The sequence below is a fragment of the Gallus gallus genome, chromosome 1 (genome assembly GCF_016699485.2).
Source record: "Gallus gallus isolate bGalGal1 chromosome 1, bGalGal1.mat.broiler.GRCg7b, whole genome shotgun sequence".
NCBI classification, from domain to species: domain Eukaryota; kingdom Metazoa; phylum Chordata; class Aves; order Galliformes; family Phasianidae; genus Gallus; species Gallus gallus.
Genome location: NC_052532.1, coordinates 158,998,626 through 159,014,564, shown reverse-complemented (window position 1 = coordinate 159,014,564; position 15,939 = coordinate 158,998,626). Strand labels below are relative to the sequence as shown.

Genomic DNA, 15,939 nt, shown 5'->3' with positions numbered 1-15,939 from the left:
CCAGAGGGAGGGTGTGCGCGGCGCTAAGCCCCCCCTCCCGCCGCACCGCATTGGCCCGCGCCGGCGGGGGAGGTGGCTGCCGGAGCGCGGCTCTGGCATTGGCCGCCGGGCACGTCGCTCCGTGGGTCGGCCGGGCGGCGGGGGCGGCCGGCGGGCGGCCGGCGGGCGGTGCGGGGAGGGAGGGGGCGAGGAGGCGCGGAGCCCCGCGGAGAGGGGGGCGGGAGGCGGACTTCGCCGCGGGTCGCCGCGCTCCGGGGGCGGGCGGGAGCCCGACAGGAGGCTGGGGCCACCCTGACGGGTGTGGGGTGCCCTGCCGCCGATTGAAGCGGTGACATAGGGTTTGTGGCTAGTGTGGGGAAAATAGGGATGTTATGGCTTTTTTTTTTTTATTATTATTTTTTTTTAATTGGATGGGAGTGGGGGAGTTCAGCGAGCGCGCCGTCCGCGCTGCGCGGAGAAGCGCGCTCGGGGCGACGGTGGCCGCGCACTCTCCGCGGCCTGCCGGCGCGCCGCCCGCAGCAAGCAGCCTGCCCCGGCCCGCTGCTGCGTGGTTCGGCTTTATATTTAATACATGCCTTTTCATCTATAATTCATGCTGCTCAGACTCCAGCCACGTCTCGGCTCCCATTTACGCCTGCACACCTTTCTCCTTCCCCTTCCCGAAGGGTCAGCCGAGATACTCGCTGAAGGAAGGGGAGAGCTGTTTTCGCTGGTTGTGTTTTTGTCTGCTTAAACATGAGGCTGGAAAACACTTCTCTGTGGTCTGATAAATAATAAAAGTGATCATTTCTCCTTCCCTGTAAATGACACAGGTAAATTATCCAGCTAGCCACAAAGCAGCATCACATGCCTGGAGGACGGTGTAATAAAATGCCGATGTGTTGTGATACGACTGACCTCAAAAGTGTGACAAGAGGATGATTATAGTGCATTATATGTAGTGTGTTATATGTAGTGCATTTTTAAACATTTTCTGAAGCATGAATGAATCTTCATTTGACTCTGCTTTTATTGCTAGCTTTTCTCAGCTTGAACTTGCAAGCCGTATCATGCAGTACCTATCCAATTTAGTATGCCCATGTACATGGCCACGCTGGCTGCTGTTTCTGGTTAAGCCTTTCAAATATATGTGCATACAAAAAGAAAAGATAACATCGGTATTTATCTTCTTCCATGTGCGATATTGTAGCTAAAAAGTGTCTGCTGTTTCAGTTGATAGCACTGGCCAGCAAGAGCTCCAAGTTACTGCCTCGAAGATTTTAGAAGATTTTACATTTTCAGATGCAGGCTCCTGCCTTCAGATTCCTATATACATACACATGTACGGCACAGTGCTAGGCAGTGGTGGAAGCTCCTCATATCTGTTAGAGGTCACTAACTTGCATGGCTTGGTTTTGTGTGGCACGTAGTGATATTACTGTGGTGCGTTCCCTTGGAAGTGATACAGATTGATAATACACTCTGTATGTGAACACTGCAATCCTGTTGTTGCATGATGTGTAAAGATTAAGCAGTCTTAGTTTTGCAGTGCTTTGTATTTGTGTCTGAAAGACTCCTGTTACAGACAGAGAGAAAAAAATTGATCCTGGTTTTGATGACATCAAGTAATGGTAGCAAACGGAACTGAATCTAATAATAGTTTAAGAAAAATGTTCATTATGTAATACAGGAAGGATGGCTAGAGCCCCAGCATTGAAAGTCAAGCAAGTGACACAAAGGAGCAACCTCACTGCCAAACCACTTAGAAAAAAAAAGAATTCTGTGAATGAATTAAGTATGTGATCCTTTTGTCTTCTAAAATACAAAGCAGAACAGCCATTAATAAAGAAGATAATTAGGACTGCGAGCTTTCTGTGTAATGCAGTCTGCTTCTGAAATATGGCGTGTTTATGTATGCATTAATAATGCACACATTTTTTCTGACACTAGTCATATCACAGCAGTATGGCATCACAGACGTTTTATAGCCTCATTCTAGTAACATCACAGACATGCAACATTCTTATTCTAATCACACCATAGCTATTTCAATGTCACATTGTAGTCACATCACATAGCTTGGTAATAATTATTTAACTTTATTGCTAAGCTGAATAGTTTTCTGTTTGCTCAAGGATGACTTTAACTTGTAGTCAGAACTGATTACCACATGCTCATAAATGAGCTCTTCTCATGTATGCAGGGTTAGCCTGTGTTAGGAAGGGAAAAAACAGTGAAATTTCAGAGAACTAATCATGGTTGGATTCGAGCTACTAATGGTCACAAATCAGAATAGTACAATGTTTCTGCTGTTTTCTGAAGCTACATTAGAAAGCCAGAGGTGTTTACTTGAAGTTCTGCCATGTTAATGTTTATGTGCTTGCTTTAAAATGCTGTAGTTCTTTAACTAATCATGCATTGTTAACCTCTTGGAAAAGGCAGCGCTTCAGACTACGGTGTTTGCACAGCAGATTGTAAAATTGTGTCTCAGAGCTCCAAGGGGGCTAGAACTGTCACGAATACTTCTAATAATATTGGAAGAAAATTAATAGAAGCTCAAGTCCTTGAGCAGGAATCAGAATCACACAGCACGGCATTATGCAGCCTCTGAAATTTGAGGAACTGCTGTACAACATTTCCCATGCTCAGTTGAGTAGCCATGTTTTATCCTCCAGTAAATGTTTATTCGGCTGATCTTACATTTGGGAAAACTACGGTATGTGGTGTTTGGTCAAATGGCAGCTATGTACCGTTATTTATACTGTTCCTTAATAGCCTTCTTTCTTTACCATGATGTATTAGGCCTTTGTCTGCATTTAAGAACACTGGTCTCCTAATCACATCATAACCTATTAGAATGACTTTTGTATTACAGCGTATTAACTATTCATCCACATCACTGCATGTTATCTTTGCCTCCATATTATTATGTATCAAATTCTTTTCCATATCATATTTGACGCGAATTCTAGCATGCTAGAAACTGACTCCAATTATTCTGTACTAGCTATAGTCAAATTGCACTAAATGGAATTGCTTACATTGTATCATACTGGCTACAGGCTCACACAATACATTATAAATGAAACTGATTCACATTATGCTTAGCTAACTAAAGACTTTAATCTTGAAGTGTTGAGCATAAAATGCTATCATTCTTCACTGAACTGGCTCTGGTCACTTGATCATTTTGTACCTGGGATTACCTCTTACAGTCTGTTATTATTAAAGCAAAATGGCTTTTTTCCTCTCCTGCAGTTCTACCACTTTCTGTGGAGAGCTGATTCATATTCTAATGAGCGAGCTCTTAGCATCATGCCATCACACTGCAACACTGGAACCTGACCTACAGCACACCTATAGCATGTTCCCTTCAGTCCAGCATAATGAGAAAATACATTATAAACAATTTTGTGTGTGTGTTCAAATAGCAGGTTACGCGCTAGCTGTTTAGCAGTCCTTACTATTATCCCAGGAAGCCGTGTTTTTTAAACGTTGCTTTAATCACACACAAGTACAGCTTTGGTCCCGTCTTGAATAGGAATTATTCAAGGCCAAATTGCCAGTCCTGCCGAGATCATTCAGAGTGCTCTTGATGTGGTTGTTCATTGAACCATCTGCTGAAAGACTAGAGGAGTGGCAGGTAAGATGTGAGGTTTCCCCATGTATGGGCAGTATTTAATCCATGAAGTAGTTCACCTTCATAGGGCAGGCGTTTGCTTTTTACTGCACTGACATTTCTCTGTCCTTGACTCAGGCTTGTGGCACAATCTGGTCTCATGGTAACCTCAGGAAATCCAGTTCTCACATGATGTACCTATACCAAAAAGTAATGCTTATCTTTTTTACTCCTAACCTCCAAAACTTTAGGGATTTTATAAATGCCAAAGAGGAGTATGCCGCAAAGTTTCATAAGAGCATACAGAGAGGATTATTGAGCCTGTTTTCTTCATGTTCTTGCTGGCACATGTCTTTTGTCCGGATGTTATATATCTGAATGCATTTTTGGAGCTTTCTTCAGAGTTTCCCCCTCTCCCTGGGCGTAGGGATTGAACACAGAGTCTTACTTATGTGAGTAGTTCAAATGAAGTCAGTAAAAATGTTTTGTGTAATGTAAACCATATGTAAGTACAGCCTTTCAGAATGCCAGTTAATTGAATGTGCATGATACTTATTTAATGTACTCATTTCTATCATTTAAAAATGTGTTTTAATTGTTTTGCAGAATGATTGTTAGTGCTCTAGGAAAAGAAAACCACTTAAGCAAACAATTTATGACTGTATAATGTGTACTCTTAAACAACAATAGCAAAGTCAGTTAATAATGAATAGTTGAAAGTACTTGAGCTTCGGAGATGATGGAAATAGTTGCAGAATTGGGGCCTTTTAATGGACCATCCTTGTGGAAAATAAACTTGGTTCCTGGATAATCAAATCACAAAAGGGGCAGGTGACGACCTTTATTCCATTTGAATGGCAGAACTAACTTTAACTGAATTTGCCATTTTTTTTTAGACTGACAAAGATTGCAAATGTCATTTTATGGCTCTGAAGGGTCTACAAACGCACAAGCAGAAAACTGGCATTTTGCAGTGCCAGTGTTTAATCCCTGTCACTGTACAATACAGCAAGGTGCCGAACTCCCATTAATTATTGCTGCTTATTTAAAGGTACAGATTAACATACAGAGTTGAATTGTTTGCTTGAAAGTGTGTTGATTTTTTTTTCCTTCTCACAAAGCTTTAGTAACTATTTAGTGAAACAATAAAAATCAATTTGGAAATGGCAAAAAGAGAATAATAAACAAGTACCATTTAAAATGCAATTATTGGGCCACTTAAACAAGATGTAATTGCATGTGGCACATAAAGAAAAAAAATGTCTTATTTGTTTCTCTCATATTATTTTTTACGATGAAAGTAGCTGATGAATCAGAATACAGAAGCTGATTCAAACCAGCGTGTGCTTTTGTGTAAGGTGAAAGTATTCTAAGACCTGCAAATAACCTGATGTCTTATTGATGTTTTATTATTTGGAAATGGGGAAGGAAAAAGGCAGGAAAAGAAAAGGAGTTTAATGTTTTTTTTTTTTTTTTCAGACAAAACAGTGGCTGAAGAAAGCTTTACTAAATTGTTTTCATTTCCACCAAAAGGGTAAGTCTGACTGATGGAGTAATGCTGATGCAACACGGAAAGGATCAGTATGAGACCCAAAATGTAGAAAGAGACCTCCTTCGAGCATTTGCTTTGTATTTCCGCTTTCAACTTCTGACCTGTTCTTTGCTTGTATCAACTGCAAATAGAATATGTTCAATTTAAATCAATATATCTACTCATGCTATCTTGCCTTACTGGGATTGGCATCTTTGCATCTAAATTTGAACCTAAACATCATCTGTTTTTTGGTCATGCCATTTGCACAAGGTGACTAAGGTAGTGAAGCTTGATGAATCTCCGTCTCCTCTGGGGAAATACTTGTGTGACACAGTCACAGCTTCATTCTTTAGATTTCAGATGGACAGGCAGACATATTATATATTTCTGTTAAAAGTGCTGTAGTGTTATGATATATTCTTGATTCTGACAGTTCTGCTTCTCTTAACATTACTGTTAAAACAAGAAATCTATGATGTTGAGGTTTTGTCTCTTGTGTTGTGTTCCACTGGTGGAAATACTGCAACAGCTGCAGACTATGCCCATTTTTTTTTTCCATGTACACATGGAAGGGAAGAGGGCAGATTCTGAACTGCATCCTTTCTGTGTCCCAGTGGCATTGCTGTGATTCTCAAAGAATGTTTGTTCTTCAGGGCTTGAGACCCATGAAAGAGAAGGTGTGTTTCTTCCTCCTTTTGGCAGCACTGCCCTCTCTCTGTATGTGCCACCATGTTCTGGGGAAGTACTTTGATGTAGTTTTGGCCTTCTGGAGGCTAATTCCTCTCAGAGCTTCTCTTGATGTGGAAGCCAGAATTGAACAGAGTGCCCATGCAGTGCTGAGCCTGAATGAAAGGATTAATCCCAGTGAAATTACTCTCATTAAAACAGGGGAAATTATGGGTCTGTGCTTGACATACTTTCACGGAATAGGTTAGGCATCACTGTATATCTTCCTGTTTATTTCCATACTCTTCAATGTGCTAAAAATACTCAGATTTTGGACAAGAGAAAACAAATCTAAGAGACTGAAATTCACCTTAAATCCACAATTTGTCTTCTCTGTATTCATTGTTGCATTCAGTTATTTTCTTGGTCAGGTTTCATAGTAGTAGAAGTTTCTGAAAGCCTTCAAGTAAATTATGTTTTATCAGGTATGTGGCAAGTTACAATACAGAAAGTAAAAATATAAAGATAACGGGATACTACTTTCTCCTGATGGGAACTTAGTGAGTGGTCACAGTTAGAAAATAGTTTGGGAGAGTTTCATTGTGTTTCATTTCTTACTACTAATAAATCACTTCTTCTCCCTCCCATGTTGACAAGCAGCAGGTATTTCAACACAAACCCCATCAAAGTTAGTCATTTTGTCCTCTTCCTTATCAATGTTTCTGTCTCTCTAAGGACAACATGCCTCAGGAAATAAGTAAGCAGCTATCTATAGGGGCATCACACAGCAATGCTTAGGCAATTATCACAGCAAAACACACCTCAGACTGATCAATAATTGCTTTCCTTGTCAAATTTCTGGATGTCACAAGCAACACCAAAGAGGAGGATCAGACCAGAGAAAAGCCTTGTCTAGACAGGTAGATTAGATTGCTTTCAGTCCTAGCAAAGGTAGGAAGGTGCCACAGTGGTCCTGAACAAAGCCTAACGGATCTTACTCTGCCCAGCTACTGGCAGAGCAAGCAAAAATGCACCCTCCTGGGGAAGAACCTGAGAATTAGAAAAAAAAAAAAAAAATCCCCCCCAAAAAACAGTATTATGAGTTGCTTGGGATTGTCATTATTTTTTGTTTGTTTGTTTGTTTGTATGTTTTTTCCTGGCAAAGCTTGATCTAACATATGCCAGAAAGTTGTTATTTTCAGATGTATTTACAGGGATCAATGTTTAGATTCCTTTTCATATCTCTGTCTTTCCCCCTTATCTTTCTAAATCTTGGATAGACTGAAGGTCTTTTGCCTGACTAGTTTATATTCATGCCTGAAAACCTCAGTCCTGTGATGAGGAGAGGATACTTGTTTCCAAGATAGGATATTTTGCAAATCAGTAACTCAAGTTTACTCAGATTCCTATTTAAACATTCTTTTTCTGTATAGCATATATTTATGTGACTATTTGTCACCGAAGACGGTGCATGTATATAACAAAAAATAAACCTATATATTTTGTTGGAGTAAAAACCCTAATGAAATATACGATGCTAGAAAAAAGTACATGATTGTGCAGGAAAAATAAAAAAAAGTGTTTATCTCATATCTGTAATTGAGAAGATCCACCCTGCCTGTACTATTGCCACACTAGTGAGGAGTAATTATTACCAAGCCCTTCTTTTTTTTTCCAGCTGTGCAATTTAGTAAATTTCATACACACCTGGATGAACACGTTATTTCAAGGAATAAGTTCAGCTATTGCTTAACTTACATTACTGTTCACCTGATTCTTCTCTTAGAAAGGTAGGGAATCTTACTGAGGGTAATTTTTTCTCTTATAAAACGAATGCCAGAGGACTTTATTGAGGGTAAGTGGTTGTATTCAGTACAATAACATTTTGTTCACTATTGACAGAATTACTATTTTGAACTATGGAAAGAAATATTATTAACATGATTACATTTAAGTGAATGAAGAGCCTGTCTTTGCCAGTTGTAGAAACAGATATTTTTTTCACTGTACACATACCTGTGCCACTGTGAGGGAACCAAAGGAGTTGCAGGACTTCAGTTCACTTCCCCAGGAAGGATTAGGCCTTGAATCTAAGTCTTTGAACATGAATGAAATGCTCCATTCCATTGGTAAAAGTGTTTGTTATCCAGTTGGTCTGATGTTGTGTGTATTGTTATCAGTTGATGTCCTCTGCTTCTTCTGTTGAACAACCACCCAGGTATTCCTCAATTAGTCTCTTCGGTCTCTTGGAAGCATTTAATGTAAAACGTCAAAAAGGAAAAGCCAAAGCTTTTGCCAAAGCTCAGCATTGTTTTCAAGCAACAATCTGTGACTGACGAATAATCTCTCTTTCTCTTTTTGTTTTTGATTAGATGGAGGTAGGTTTCTGATCAGACTAGAGAAGCTGAACTTCTTTGTCTCTCTTTCAGAAGATGTGTTTCAGGTTTCCTAAAAAAAAATCTCCAATGTTCTTTGCCTGTATATGGGCCTCCAAACACCTGGAAATCATCTCAAGAGCAGAATGTGCATGTCTTATCTGTATTAAGATGAAGTAATGCTGAAAACTAAGGTCCTGAGGACATGAGGCTGATCTTCAGAAATCTTCCCTAACATTACAGATGATTATCTGTGATCCCATGTAGCTTAAGGCAGCTCTGATATAAAGTATCATGCCACAAATTCATTTTTCTCATTTACACTGAATTTGCTCATCCTAGCGAGAAGTAGATCTTACCTAAATCTGGAAGACCACTGAGAAGTTATGTAGTTAAAACAAAGTACAAAACAGAACGCAACAAAACAAAACAAAAAAAAACACACAGTCAAACCCCAAAGCTTCATCTAAAGTTATCTTGATTGCCTAAAGTTAAGATAGAAGCATCTACCTCAGAATGTAGTCCTGTAAGCCTGATCTCATCAAACAGTGGAGGAAGTTTCTCAACAGCTTGTTTCAACTGATGTTGGTAAAATTTTTGAGAAACTGGCCTTCTACTTTTGTGGCTGCTCAAAAGCCTCTTAGTCATGGCCTGTCTAACTAGTACATATCTTAAGCCCTATCAGAATTTACAAATAAGATTTTTTTTTCTTCTTCTTCTCTCTGGATTCTTTATTACATGAGCTGTTTATGTCCTGTACATAAACCACTCATTGAAGAAAATCTTGAGGAATGTCAGTAAACATAACCCTCCACTAATTCTCTGTTGTTGGAGAGTGGTGTGTGCTTGATTCATGTAAGACAGAGGAAAAAAACCTCTCATCTTTCTTCCTTCCTTAGAAAACTGTCAGGGATTTCCAGGTTGTGGTTCACATTTTCTTGGTAGTTCATTGATCACTTCTATGATGTCTGTAACAGGTAACTGAAAAGCATGCCTACCAACAATTGTTTTCAGTTAATGTACAGGTCTCTCACATTCTTTAACAACGTCTTGGTGCAAATTGAAAAGGTGTTCTAAACATTGCTCCATGACATACCACTACATGCTCTACATGTGATTGTCAGTAAATCACTTTCTTCTCCTTCTTCTCCATCTGGCTTTAAGAGTAGTCTGTAATTTATTTTTAAAGGAGACCACTCTGAAATGTTTAACTCTTCCCATTGGTTCTAGGGGCAACCAAGACACCTGTGTAGGGGAGAAGCATCTTGAGCTTAGACGTTTCAGCCACTAAATCACCCTGGAATGCATTCTAACCTAATGTACTAACTTAAGATCAGGCACTTTCCAAGTTTTATCTACTATGAACTGTTTCGTACAGACGCACAAGGGGAGTTTCTAGTTTTTTGGATTTTTTTTAATATATATTTTTTTTATTTTATTTTTTCCAATCAGTGGAATGTCAGAAAATGTCTTCATTATCTTGACTTAAAAAAAAAAAAAACAGAATTAGAGAGTAATTAATTCTCCTCAAAGACATTTACATCTAAATAGCAGTAAGTGATCTAATGAACTCAAATTTACTGTGCTACATTGAATGTAGATTGCAGAACAAAGAATAGTTGGAAAAAAAGGATTAATATTTATACAGTGTCATTTTTAAACAAAGTCATCCAGAATAACTAAGTGTGTGTGTGTGTGTGTGAAGGGGTTTCAGCAATTAGAAAGCATTCCTGTAGTACATTTTATACCTCAGAATGCAATGAAAACTATTTTAATTGTATTTTAAACTGCAGTCTTTTCTGTTCAAAATATAAAACTGTTGTTTAGTTTTACAGATAAAAATAGGATCTCTTCTTATTTTCACTGAAACTGCTGAAGTCTTGTCCACTGACGTCAAGAGAACAGGCTTAGGCTCAAACAATGGTTGTCAAATGTAATTGGTTCAATTTGCAGCTATTTCTCATAAACGCCTGCGTATTTTCTAAATGCAGTAAACAGTGTCATCTAGAGGATATTTTTAAGTACTGCATGTCATCTACAATATCTCTCCCACAAAGATTTTGACAAGCAAAGTGAAAACGTGAAGATAAATAGTTACCATAGTAATTGTCGTTTAAAACAACAACAACAATAAAAAAGTATTAATGAATAAACCCTGCTTTTGGGACACCAGAAAGCCTAATACACTGTCACAACAAAATGCTTGGCTGCCCTAAGGTTGTTAATTTAATTGCAAACATTTAAAGAAATTAAACTAACATAAATTATTGTTGTGAATCTCTGGTTTAGTTCAATTAAGTGACAAAATATTATGTAAAATTGACATAAGGAAAAGAAGGGAATCATTTGCATGTTGTTGTGACCTGTGAATATTTAGATAACCACCTTAAGTTGTTTGTGCTTACTGTAACATAACCTAAATTATACCAAGTAATTTATAAATAATATTTCAAAAACCCAGCTGAACCCAGCAAATAGGAATTGTTAAAATTTAACCCTTTAAAGTTTTATTGCCAAATGTTGCAAATATGCAATAGCATATGCCATTATCAAATATATTTTTGTTTGGAAAAAGCAGTGATATTATTGCCTGCTTACTAGCATTCATTTCTCTTGGAACGATTAACTTTGCTGTCTCAGATTTTCATTAGCTTGCAGTGCCTGTTAGTTCCTAAGTGATGCATTCTCATCAAACAAGAGTAGGGGATATGTGCTACAAAGCAGTATTTTTAAAAGGACTTTAAAGAGAATCATGTTAGGACTACCTTCTTATACTGACAATTCGTCATTACAAGGCGTTTTTTGTTACCAGCCTTAGATCCAGTGAGTGGTAACAATTAACAAACCCTCCTTCCATCAATAGATGATGGATTGTACAGGTTCCTCATGAGGCTTTTTTTTTTTTTTTTTTTTTTTTTTTTTAAGAGCTCTAAGTATAGGTAACAAATTGCTACAAAAAGTGTTATTACTTGCCTTAACTGAAGCTGTTGTTATTGTTGTTGTTTTTAATGTAGGCCAGAAAAAGCTTCACATCTTACAACTCCCTACCTGCTTTGACAAGAAGGACTTCAAAATGTCATGTGTCATCCCACTCCTGTTCCTCGTAGTTTCATGTTATTTTGCAAGAATTCAAATATCTAAGGCTGTGTTTAATTTCAGTCATGGGTCAGGCAAGAGTGCAATTTGTAGAGAACTTGAGTGCAATGGGTCCATTAGGATGTAACTTAATATCTGGTTTACAAATGAGCTGCATTAAAAACATACCATTGGTTAATGAGGTTATAATGTTAATTAAAAGAATTAAAAACTGCAATATGAAATAAAATCAAACAAGACAGTTACATGATACAGAAATTTAATTATAACAAAGTTACAGCAAAGCTGGCAAGTTAACTATCTGCAGATAAAGACTTTCACAAGATAATGCTGGCTAAAAAGAAGTTTTCCTTTATTTATCTGTTAAAATTATAGTAACCATCCATTATGAATGTTGACATCACTTGCATTCAACAGTAAGCTTACTTTTACATTAATACATGTTATGGGAATAGGGATAGTATTAGAATGGTGACTGAGGTAATTAAAAACAATACTGCATCCAGTGCATTACTGCCTGGCAAGAAAAGTTGCAAGCAGCTTCAAGAATAAAGCTAAGGGAAAGAGGATGCCAGTCAAATGATGCTTTTTCTATTTCAGTGACTTATTTACACTTACCAATGAAGTGTTTAAACAACACTTCTTTTTACCTTTTAGTTGTCCTATTTATTCTTTGACACTGTACCCCACAGCAGTCTTGTGGAGAAGCTGGCTGCCCACAGTTTGGATGGGCATATGCTCCGCTGAGTGAAACACTTGGCTGTATGGCCGGGCCCAAAGATTTGTGGTCAGTGGAGTTAAATCCAGTTGGCGGCCACTCACAAGCAGTGTCCCCCAGGGCTCAGTACCAGGGCTGCTTCTATTTAACATTTTTATCGGTGATCTTGATGATGGGGATCGAGTGCACCCTCAGTAAGTTTGCAGATGACACCAAGCTGGGAGGGAGTGTTGATCTGCCTGAGGGGCAAAAGGCACTACAGAGGGACCTGGATAGACTGGATCAATGGGCCAAGGTTAATTGCATTAGTTTCAATGGGGCCAAGTGTTGGGTCCTGCATTTTGGTCACAGCAACCCCAGGCAACCCTACAGGCTTGGGGAGAAGTGGCTGGAAAACTGCCTGATGGAAAGGGACCTTGGTGTCCTGACGGACAGTCAGCTGAATATGAGCCAGCAGTGTGCCCAGGTGGCCAAGAAGGCCAATGGCATCCTGGCTTGTATCAGGAATGGTGTGGTGAGCAGGACTAGGGAAGTCATCCTGCCCTTGTACTCGGCACTGGTGAAGCCTCACCTTGAGTACTATGTTCAGTTTTGGGCACCTCAGTACAGAAAGGCCACTGAGGTGCTGGAGCAGGTCCAAAGAAGGGGCAACAAGGCTTGTGTAGGGCTTGGAGAATATGCCCTATGAGGAGAGGCTGAGGGAACAGGGGCTGTTTAGTCTGGGGAATAGGAGGCTGAGGGGAGACCTTATTGCTCTCTTCCAGTATCTGAAAGGTACTTACAGCGAGAATGGGCTTGGTCTCTTCTCACTGGGGAAAGGTGATAGGATGAGGGGAAATGGCCTCAAGTTGCACCAGGGTAAGTTTAGGTTGCATATCAGGGAACACTTCTTTACAGAAAGGATTGTTAAGCACTGGAATAGGCTCCCCAGGGAGGTGGTTGAGTCACCATCCCTGAACGTGTTTAAAAACTGTTTGGGTGTAGTGCTCAGGGACATGATTTAGCGGAGGATTGTTAGAGTTAGGGTAATATGTTTAGGTTATGGTCGGACTCAATGATCTTTGAGGTATTTTCCAACCTGAGCGATTCTACGATTCTATGATTCTATTTATTTAAACTGTACACTATCAGAACTGAGGACCCCCCCCTAAACTTTGGTGACAAGGTTGATGGTCTCGTTTGGGGCTGGTGAGCACAAATCTCAGAGTAGTAGCAGCAATTAAAATAAAAAAAATAATAGTAGCATGTTTATTTCAAACACATTCATAAAATCAAGAGACTTTGCTTTCTTAGGTAAGGAAGGGACAGATTATATATCTAGTTATAAGAGACAAAGACAGAGAGAGTGGGAGAAAAGCAAATCCTATGGGGCTTCTTAGCAAAGAAGCAGTAACCACAGCCCCACAGGAACAGGTGCTTTGTCAGCAGAACTCTTTGGATTTGGATGTTTGCCTGGTAAGTGTGGTAAATGTGTTTATAAGGAAGAAACAAATGCATTCCCACAGTTGTACAGAACTTTTCTTAATTCATCCACTCTCTTTTATTTTCAGACTGAGGAGCACTGTGAGACTGACTGTTCTTTGTGCTGAACTCAAGAGACAGCAAACTCAATACTGGGTAAGTTTCTGCACATTAGTACTTCTAACATGATCACTAATGTTTCTACATCTCCAGAGGGTTTTGGTGTAGGAAGACAGTTGCTCTAGTAGGGTATCTGGAGGGAAAGTGTGAACTCTAATGAAAGAAGTGAAAAAAGCAAACAGCTGGGCTTCCAGTCATAAGAGAGCTGGGGAAATGGAAATGGTCCATGGGAGCATCAAACAGTGATCACTTGCAATAGCCTACTTCTGTAGCAAAGTAATGCTTTGTGCAACATAGCTGTAGAGAGAGATAGACGTTTATTTAGGAAGCACGAGGTAGCTGTGGGTGTATATTGGGAAAAGAGGGCTGTAGTCAGAACACCAAGAATGAGGCTGAAACAAAGATAGCAGCAAGAAAAGAGGATTTGAACTGGGAAACAAGAAGAGAGAAAGCAGCATCTATTCAGGTTTGGTGTAATTAAAACCACAATTTGTGATTAGTGATTATATAATCATATTTTCAAGTCTAGTTGCTAGTTCAATAACAATATTGACACTTAGTATGTGCAGACACTTGTCAGTACTTCAGTGAAGTTTTGCTGTTGTCACGTTGTCAGTGGCTTAGGACTTGACTTATGGTGTGTTTTCTGTGCTAAAGACACTGCTAGGATATCTGAGACTATCTCCACCAGTTCATTGCTTGCAAAAATGGTTTCTGTACTCAATGCAAAAGACCAAACAAATACAGAAGCCCTGACTCTAAAACCTCAGAGTAAAAGCTTTGATGCAAACACTTCCCAAAATCTAACTTTTGCCCAAAATGAATTTTGTTAACTCATAACAAACAAATATTTGTGTCAGAATGCATAGGAAACGTCCTTGAATTATCCAGGAATCACATGCTGAAATGTCCTGTAAACATCTGCAGTATTGCCTTGCTATATGTAGTGTAGAAGGGGTTATTTTTCTGGAGGTCAGCCATGCATTTCCATTTCCATAAGCAGAGATCACTAGGAAAAACACTGTAGTCTTTCATGAGCTCATTTGTGGAAGAGACATGGTACAATTTAAAAACTGTAGGAAGGAAGAACCCTGACGAATCACACTTTTCTCTGTTACACTTCAACAACACTTCTTGCTCCTGTTTGTAGTTCCTCAGTAACAGTTAATTACATGCTGTATTGAAAATCCTCCATTGCACTGACAAACAGCTGAGAAACAGCAGGAGTTTATGAAGCAAATGCCTGCCCTTACACACCAGTTTATGGAACTGGAAAACTCTTGCAGGCAGCATTAAAGATGAGGGTAAAGAAGACAGAGAGAACAAGCTTTAGCTGATTGTGTCAGAGGATTGCTGCTGGAACCATCTATTAAATGTGGATTCCTGGTATTGGACTAGATAATCACACTGAATTGATAGGATAGCACAGCCAGTAATGGCAGGAATATGTTTGCTGAAAATTTATGTCAAGGTTGCCTCGGAGCTGCAGGTTTCATACCAATATAAGATTTCCTTGTCTGTAGAGACGCACTTTGTCATAACATCTGGAATGTTATCATTTCTGACTGCTGATGGTCAGTTGTAAACCAATTTGAAACTGCTGCTGTATCATACGTAACATTGGCATCTATCCCAAATGCAGGTCTCAATGGAAGAGCAAGGCAGGAAGATGTGTTATAATTTGAGGAGCTGATAAGCTTCATATTCTGAAATTACAGCTTGAAAAGTACCCTATACTTTTTAAATTAAATAATTTATGTTATTTGTTGAGGAAAATGCCACGGATTTGATTTGGTGGGTTTTTTGTTGTTGTTGTTTGGTTTTTGTTTGTTTGTTTTCATATTAAAAAAACCACAAGCTTATAGAACATTCGTGTGTGCGTTTCTGTTGTTTGGTGTGGTAATTTTAGGGCACCCATCTACTGTATGTGCTCAGATTTCTTTTACAAAGAGCTGAAACTACAGAGGAGGGGAAAGCATTTAGAAAAATTAATCTTTTTCTGATATGTACTCTGTTGTGTACTCTGATGTGTACAGAGTTTGGACTTTGCTCATGATTTCCCTGTTTTCAGCCTCACCGTTTGTGATAGAAATAATGAACTTTTATAATCATTGCTTCCTGCAATTAATGTTTTCTTTCATGAAGAAATACAGACAAGTGTAGTTTTCAGCTTTACAGATTATCCCTGAGATTAGGAATTATGGGCCTGTAAGTGGTAACCTGGAATGTAAATAGTCTGGACTTGTGTACGTGGTTTCTAGATGGAATTCTGCTTCTGCTTCAGACTCAAAGTTATTTAACAAATATTATGATGATCTGCATGGGCTACCTGAAATCTGAAGTCTTTTTATAGCTACATGCCCATTACTTG

General features: G+C 39.1%; 1 long non-coding RNA gene across 2 annotated transcripts; it reads left to right on the top strand.

Annotated features, from left to right (window-relative positions):
- The first annotated feature begins 179 nt into the window (after positions 1–179).
- On the top strand, positions 180–15,429 carry LOC121109217. 2 transcript variants are annotated; one of them, XR_006932262.1, is made up of 4 exons: positions 180–338; positions 666–5,132; positions 13,538–13,604; positions 15,211–15,359. It is a non-coding gene; the product is annotated as an uncharacterized LOC121109217 (long non-coding RNA). The 2 variants fall into 2 exon arrangements; XR_005850199.2 differs by lacking the exon at positions 180–338 and having other exon boundaries at positions 498–4,050; positions 5,078–5,132; positions 15,211–15,429.
- Positions 15,430–15,939: the final 510 nt, after the last annotated feature.